Raw genomic sequence first — 7,856 nt, 5'->3', positions numbered from 1 at the left:
GGCACGTCTGCAGGCTGCCGTTTCACAGGGTGAGGCTGCAGCCCCGCTGCCGCCCCTACCTCCGCCCCCAGTTCCGCTATCTATCACACGACCCGCACGCCGCCCTGTTCATCAATGCTGCTACAAAATGCACAGTTTCAAGTGCTTTAATTGAAGAATTACATGAAATGATTTAAGGCTCCTGGAGTACAGCACCACACACTACAGCACTACACTATCACACGCCACACAACTCCTAACGTAAGCAACATTCACACACAGCGGAACATTCAAGCTAAGAAGGTTTGCATGTTGCATCACGTAATGAACTGTATCAAGGTTTCTCTTCCAGGAATGATAATGGTGCTTAAGGGAGAAGTAATTAAAATACTACAAAAAACACACACCTGACATGCTAAGCTAATAAAACACAAGAGCAGTTGTTGTCGTTAGCTCTGTTTTGTAATTTTCTGTTTTTAGTAAATACATTATTTTTTTTAAAATGAATGCAAAAGGGCTTTGCTGCACTTTAGAACTTTAAAAATCCGTAGAAGTTTTTATTATAAATATCAGGCAATGAATGATTTTAATAAACACAAATGCACCATGAACTTAGGCAACCAGCAGGAATGCCCTAGACAGGAGCAACCCAGGAGACTGTGGCAATGAGGGAAACCCCTCACGGGACAGACCAAAGGGCCTTGCAAAACCCCCTTGCAGGAAAACCAGAGCAGTCGGATAAATTAAATCATATCCAAGCATGGGAAGCRCTTCCCAGAATCCTGGGATGTGCTGGTACCAGGGATACCTGCCGGCAACAGTGGCCAGGGCACTTGCTCATCCCAGGCTGCTGCAGTTTGGTGCTTCCATGACATAAAGTGTTAGGAAAATCCCGTGCCACTTCCCAAGGGGCTTTCATGCAGAGGGGGGCTCCCTGCCGAGCACCGGGGCCTGCACAGGACCTGCTCCCACGAGCAGGTTATCCCGATCGCTCGGAAGGACCGACACCAGAAATGAGTGCAGACCCTTCCACCTGCACGTGAGCCCACCAGGACACTAATAACCAGTCCTGGCTTAAACCGGCACTCCAGCCTCCCGGGCTGGGCCTCGAGCGCAGAGCACGGCAGGGCTGGAGCCCCGGCACGGGGCGGCCACAGCCCAGGCTGCTCTTCAGGCCGGGCTCACCGGGAAGAGAAACACGGTGCCGAAGGGCTGGCGGACAGGCCCAGCAGCTGCGGGATCAACGCTAGGGAGGGCAACGCTCGCGGCCCCCGCACAGCTTTGGGTTTTCCCTACAGTCCAGCTTCTGGAGCAACGATGCCAAATATGACAGGTTTCCTTTTCCYTTTTTTTTCCTTCTCCTGTCTCTTTTTAGGTTCCCCTGGAGCCCTACACACAAAAGAACACRGAGTTTTGTATTTCTAAACTAGATTCATAGTTTTTGAATGTTAGGGGTTAAGGAAACAGCTGCAGAGACCCAACCTCGCAAAGACTCCCACAAGTGGTTTTTTTCCCTTCTTTCCCAGTTTCATGTGAATTGATGGTGTTCCCAGTGTTACTCCAGGACTACCTGCAGCCCTTGCCTATTGCCTCTGGAGCCACAGAGTGCGGGAGCCGTTTCGGCCTGACGTCTCCTGGGCTGCCTCCGGGAAGAGCTACGGCTCTGGTCAGATGGGAAGCACAGGGAAAACGCCACGAGGTGCTTGCAAGAGAGGCAGGGAAAACTGAGGGAAAACTGAGCGGAGATWTGGTGCGGAAAGAAATGAAACAGGATTGCTCCTAGGAGAGATACTGCAAGGAACATATGCCCCCAAATACGTGGTACTCCAGTGATGTGCAGAGCTTAGGTTTATACTGTGAATGTTTGCAATCGTATAAGCAGGGATACACCAAAATGTGTACTGATATCAGCAACTGGGCATTTTCCTACTGACCACAAACTGTATCTATCTTCCTCCACTCATATGCAGAAGGCAAATAAAAAAAGGCAATACAAATGTTTTCTGCCAAATTCATCAGTGGGARAGTCAAGTTTTATTTGAAGTTCGTTCTGGTTTCTGAAGACAAACCTTTGTGAAATCACATCACATTAATGGGAACTCCTAAATCAGAGGAATTATTGCCAAAGGCAATAGTTGGAAGTCTCCTGCTGTGGTTCAGCCGAGAAAAATGTCCCAATTTTCTTGCATTCTGACATGTCACAACTCAGATGGGGAGCTCGCTTTGGAGAGCTGACAGAAGSAGCTGGAATGGAAATGACGGGTGCGTTGCTTTCTGTCCTGGCTACAAGAGCCCATTCCTACAGGTGCATGGCCACAGCAAAATGAGAAATCCTGGCAGTTTTCTTTCCATGTTTTACTCCAGTTTCCTCCATGAGACTCATTTAATCTCCCAGACACCTCACTCCTTCTYGCAAAGTCAAAATCCAGTGCAAATTAATGAGATTTCTGCTTGCAAAATAAAGAACAAAACCGCAGCGTCTTTAGGGACTGGGAAAAGATGAAAAATGCTCCAAAGGAGAAGTTTTGTACCAGCACATCTGCCAAAGGAGCAACACTTCTGTGGGAGACTTCAGAGGAGAAGAGGAACAAAAAGGAAAAGCAGGTGAAACGTCAGAACAGAATGAGGGCTGCTAAAGTGTTGAGGGAAAAGGTCAGCAGAAAGAAACRGCAATGGCAGAAACGACTCTGTTATCCCATGCTGCTTGACAGAGGTTTTCTCAGATCCCCCACACAATTCACATGCTCTGTAATTTTCTGGAGCTACTACTGAAATGTCACACCCATCTAAAATCATGTACCCCCACACACGAAAAGCCTTAGCAAAGCATTTATTATAAGGGATACTACAAAGCTTAGCTCTGCACACAAAAAAGAGGAGCTGTGACTCAAGAAGGATCCTTCTTATATCTAAACAGCAACATCACTGGAAAGGGACTGCAAATGCTGCATGTCCAAACGTGCAATTGCCTTGTACCCTGCAACTGGCTCGAGCACAACACATCCTCCCTGGTTTCTGCAGGCCCTAGGTGACTACCTCAGTCTGGGGCTCATATCTCCATATGGATTTACCCGGGGTGATCCTTCTGATCTCTCCCAACTCACTGTGTAACAGGGAAGCACAAACAAACAAACAAGGAAATAGCCAAGGATGTAAATGGCCCAAGACAGGGWCAGATGTGATGTTAGAAGCTATGTTAACATTTGCCAGAAAGTCTAACAGCCAAACTGCTACATTTCAGCTGATATGATATACCCTTTTAAATATTAGATTTAATCACAGTTGCATAGGACCAGCTATATGATCATGTTGACTGCAGCTCTGGAGCGAGAGCTAGAAACACGACTAGGACCATACAAAAACTATGTTCAAAGGTATTAGCTTGAGCAAAGAAAAAAAATGAAAGGAGGAAAAGAAGAGTAAGAACAAACAGATAAAAGGAGATTGCATTTGGTAACGTGAGTAGCTTTGGATCATGACACAGAAGATGCAACGCGCGGCGAAGCTGAGCAGTAAAGAAAGCCCAAGCTATTTTGATGCTTGGTTAGCCACAGGGAAAGGAGGTTTGTCTTGMAGCTGCATAATTCAAGGCCCGGGAAGCTGGGGCCTAACTGGAAGCTGATCCCCACACACACACACACACGTGTGCTGACCAGTTCCTGCTGCCTCAACCCGAGCTGGGTTTTAACTCCCTGAAACCAGCTAGTTTTTCAAGAGACCAACGTCAAAGAGACAGTAACTACTTTAGTGATGGGTTTTAAGAGCAGCTTAGGCCACTCCTGTGAATAAGGCAGCTAATACTGAGAGGAGAGGAGGMTGCAGCCAAGGGAGCTGCTCTGTCATCACACAGAGCAAGGGGGCCATGAGGCTCCCGGGCACTTCTTTCACTCACAAACTCCCGATCGAGCCTTGCAGGAAAACTCTGCAACATCCCAGGAAGGCTTCAGGAGGTGAAACAAGGCGGGATTATGCATCTGCACCGACCTAAAATTAGACAAGCTGCCATATGGCTCCGCGAAGGCAGCAGCACGTTCCTATTCATTAGGAAGCATTCTGCTAGCAGGAAAACACCAGGCCTTCCTGCGCTCTCCAACACGTTTATCTTTGCAGCATTAATGCCCAACGTATCACCGGGCTGCTGAAGCCTCCTGCGGCGCGTGCGGAGAGAAGGTAAAAAAGCCACAACGCAGCCGCGCTTTTTCGCAGCACGTTTGCACAGCGAGTGTCCCTATGAGTGAGGGGACACTGCGCATGAAGCAGGAAGGCCTTGGAAAGTGTTACGCTCAATATTTGCCTGTGGGAAGCAGCCCTTCCCAGCTCTGCTCCCCCTGTGCACGGAGAGCGCCCCAGCTTCCCAGGGCAAATCCCATCCATTGGCCCAGGAGGCTCCTGCAGCTCGCAGCCAGCACGGAGCAGCCTCACAGAGCCCCAAGCAAAATGAGAGCTGCAAGGCCAGCCTGCGCTGTGGAATAGAGGCAAAGCCAGTTATTAATACACAAAATTTACAATAGTCTTCTTTGTTTAATTCTGTTCTTTTGACACTCCTCCATCGCCCTGTTTCGGTCACTTCAGCAATTTTTTCACCCCATACAGCTGCTTTCGAGAGCACTTTCCCTCTGCCTGGGAAACAATTTTCTGCAGCTCGCTTGAAATGGACGAGAACACGGATGGCAAGAACAAGAATCATGGATCTCAGCTTGCTAAGAACAAAATTTAGCTACTGGACAGAAAGAGCTCAGAGTCTCTACATGCATTTTTGCTAAATCCATCAGAGAGTATTTTAATACTTCTTCCTCAGTTTCTTCTCTCCCTACTCTCATTTTGCCTCTTTTTTTTGCATCATCACATCTATGATCCCTGTTTTTTCCCCTAATTATGAAAAGTAGCAGCCTAGCTCTTGAATTTAACCTCAGAACTTAGAAAAGAAAGCAATACTTTTCATGACTCCAGCAGCTACCTGCAGGTATAAGCATCACTCCAGGTGTATATATTAAAGCAGGGCTGATCACTGAGGAAGAGGCACCTGTGGAAGAACCTGCCTCCCTCCTGCCCTCCAAGCTGTGAGCGGTCCCCACAGTTATTTGGGGGTTGTGGGGTGCCACGCTGCTACACACACCTTGGTTCAGGGCAAGGCTGAGTGTGGCCCTCCAAAAATACACTCCAATTGCTTCTCTCCATATCCTGAACTCCTGGATTTAAGAGCAACTAAAAGTGACAAAATTATCAACAGGAACAGCAGTCTTTGCAGCAATATTCACCCACGATTTCCACATGTATTTATCTAATGCAGCARCAGGGATTATTCAAACCTGGGGTGACCTCGCAAAGCCTCTTGTTCCTATTAAAGGCTGTGGAGACTGGGAAACCCCGGAATTACAGCCCACGTCCCGGCACCTGAAAGGGAGCTGAAGCACAAACGTGGCCTATCCAGGACCCCATGTCCTCCGTGACTTGATCCATCCCAACACRCAGTAAAATGCAAAGCAACAGAGCAGGCAAGATAACTTGCCTGCTGAGAATCCTTCTAATATTTTTATTTATCCATAAATACACAGTTGGTCAACTGGCATCTGGGATGTCTAAGCCAAGGCTTAAAATGACCCTGGATCCAGAAGTTATTTCTCACCCAAAGCCTCTTGTTAAAACAGTGAAGAGACTTCAAACTAGCACATTGTGACTGGAAGGTTGTTTATCTCAAATAACTGGAACTGGAACTTGGAATTAAGTTTCCATCGCCACTTGCATCTGTTGACCTTCTGGCCATGCTACCACAGGGATTTTTCTCCCTTAAGTTTGGAGCAGTGGAGAGGAATAAGATGATGTTGTTCTGCTACTGTAGATTTATGAAAACATTTGAGGAGTTTCAGTGTTTAGTAAAATTTTTTTTTTCAGGTTGCTGAATTTGCAACGCAAAACACYAAGCATGTGCAGGAGGGTGTATGTGCACGTGTGTATTTATTTGCATCCTTTCCCTTTTCCTTGAAAATGCCAACAACTTTATCTGCACAGAATATATTAACTGTCCAGGGAAAAGAATTAATACATTAACCAGCAAAAYTTCCCCCATCAAAAGGCCAAAATCCAGACGGGTGCTGAGACTGTATAATTTTCACTGGCTTAAAATGCTTGATTTACTTTTCACACTTGCCCTTCCCAGAAAAGCAGAGCAATGGGCATAATCTCACATCTCTTAAGTGTTTGTGCTCTAATTCGGGGTATTTTAGAAGTGCCTAAGACGCACTAGAAGTCAGGCAAGTTGCTAGCAAAGCCCTTCACAAAAATACCTCAACTTAACTAGTTCCTGTAGTTGAACACATATTCAGAAAATAATTCYGGCTTTAGGTATTTAGGTAGGTATTTAAATGACTTCAAGATATTCCTGTAGATCTGCACATAAGAGCAAACACTATCTATTTGCCTCTGTGAACTTAAAATCTGTTAGACTGATAGGGCTGAATTTTAAAAGAGGCCCAGGCTTGGCCCTCTGCACTAAAATATTAGGTACAAATATTCAGTATCACTCAGTTTAACAAAGTAATTTGCACAAAATTGGGACAGAAAGTGTTTTTTTTTTTTTTTTTTTCATTTACAATTTTGTAAGTGTTAGATATTTCCTTAATGAGTAACTTCACTTGTTTTGATAATTCATTTCTGAAAATATAAATATCTACATGCAGAAAGTGCCATGGTCTTTAAAAGGCTGGCCAAGCTGATGTTTTCAAAGACAAGAAATGGGACAAGGCTGGACAATTTACTTAAAAGCAGGGCTCCATCGCTGCTTCAGGAATAATATATTGCTTTCACAAATGCCTACAGCTCTGCAGTCACTTCTCTGAAGCATAAAGACACAGGCAGCATTTTGCAAATATAGATATAAGGGTTAACGCTCTTCAGCCTAGAATTTGCAAATACAATTGCCAAGCTAATTAAACATAGAGGCTTTCAAAACTTAGGCCAAAATAACACACTGCAGAGGCGCATTAATCTATCCAGACTCCTTTTCTTGAAGCCTTGCTCTTATGCACTCAACCAGCTGCTAAGAGGAAACAGATGCCTGCCTTTCTTCGAGTGCCACATCACCATGATTACAAAATATCTTTATTTTAGGATGCTGACGATAAATCTTCGTGACATACCCAATCATTCCCAACAACAYGCAAGGAACAAACTGCCATAGGCGTCTGCAAGGCTTTCTAGAAACCCAACATGGCTCACCAAGAAGAAACGTTGCAGCTCGTGAGCTCCCCTAGGATGTTCGTGAGGGAAAAAGTTTCCATAAGAAAGCGTAGGCCAAGATGAGTGCAGATAATTGAAGACAGCTAAGGAAGAACAGAAACGAGCTTAATTTAATGTGTCCATGCTAACATGGGTAACAGAGCTCCTACTGCTTCTAACAGTCCAGATTAGAGTAGATAAATCTTTTAGGGGAAAAAAAAAGCTGTAAATCATCAAGGACAAGCCAAGTTTTCGTGCTGTAGTAGCTGGGGATTCAGAAATAGAAGCTGGGGCCCCTCTCCCTGCTTGTCTTGCCCGTTGGTGCAGCCCGCAGCCGAACRGCCAAATGCATTTAGACACAGAGATGCTCCTGCTAGGGTAAGGAGAGCAGAAGGAAAAACAAAAGCTCCCTGGAAGAACCTGCTTACTTTTGCATTTCAGTTGCAGAAGGACAAACTTGAATGSAAGCTCTGCTCGAGACTTGCTGTGTGATTTGCTTCATTCGTGCAGCGTGGCCTCCCGAAGAGCACGGCCTCTCGCTGAAGGAACGAGGTGTCGGGCGAGATGAAAYGAGCGGGGCAACACAAACAGCAGCGCCTGCCGGGACTTCCCAGCCGCCTGCGGCAAGCGGCGCCGAGCGGCCCTGAGGGAACAGGCCCGGC

At 46.2% G+C, this 7,856-nt stretch overlaps 1 protein-coding gene across 1 annotated transcript in view; it reads right to left on the bottom strand.

Moving 5' to 3' along the window:
* The window catches only part of NCOA2 (nuclear receptor coactivator 2), a 147,145-nt gene that overhangs the window by 43,150 nt on the left and 96,139 nt on the right, over positions 1 to 7,856 (bottom strand). The gene's annotated exons all lie outside the window — the stretch shown is intronic.

The sequence above is a fragment of the Nothoprocta perdicaria genome, unplaced genomic scaffold, assembly GCF_003342845.1.
Source record: "Nothoprocta perdicaria isolate Ctin4 unplaced genomic scaffold, notPer1 scaffold_162, whole genome shotgun sequence".
Lineage (NCBI taxonomy): Eukaryota > Metazoa > Chordata > Aves > Tinamiformes > Tinamidae > Nothoprocta > Nothoprocta perdicaria.
The sequence above is the reverse complement of the archived record's forward strand: the minus strand, read 5'-3'. Positions and strand labels throughout refer to the sequence as shown.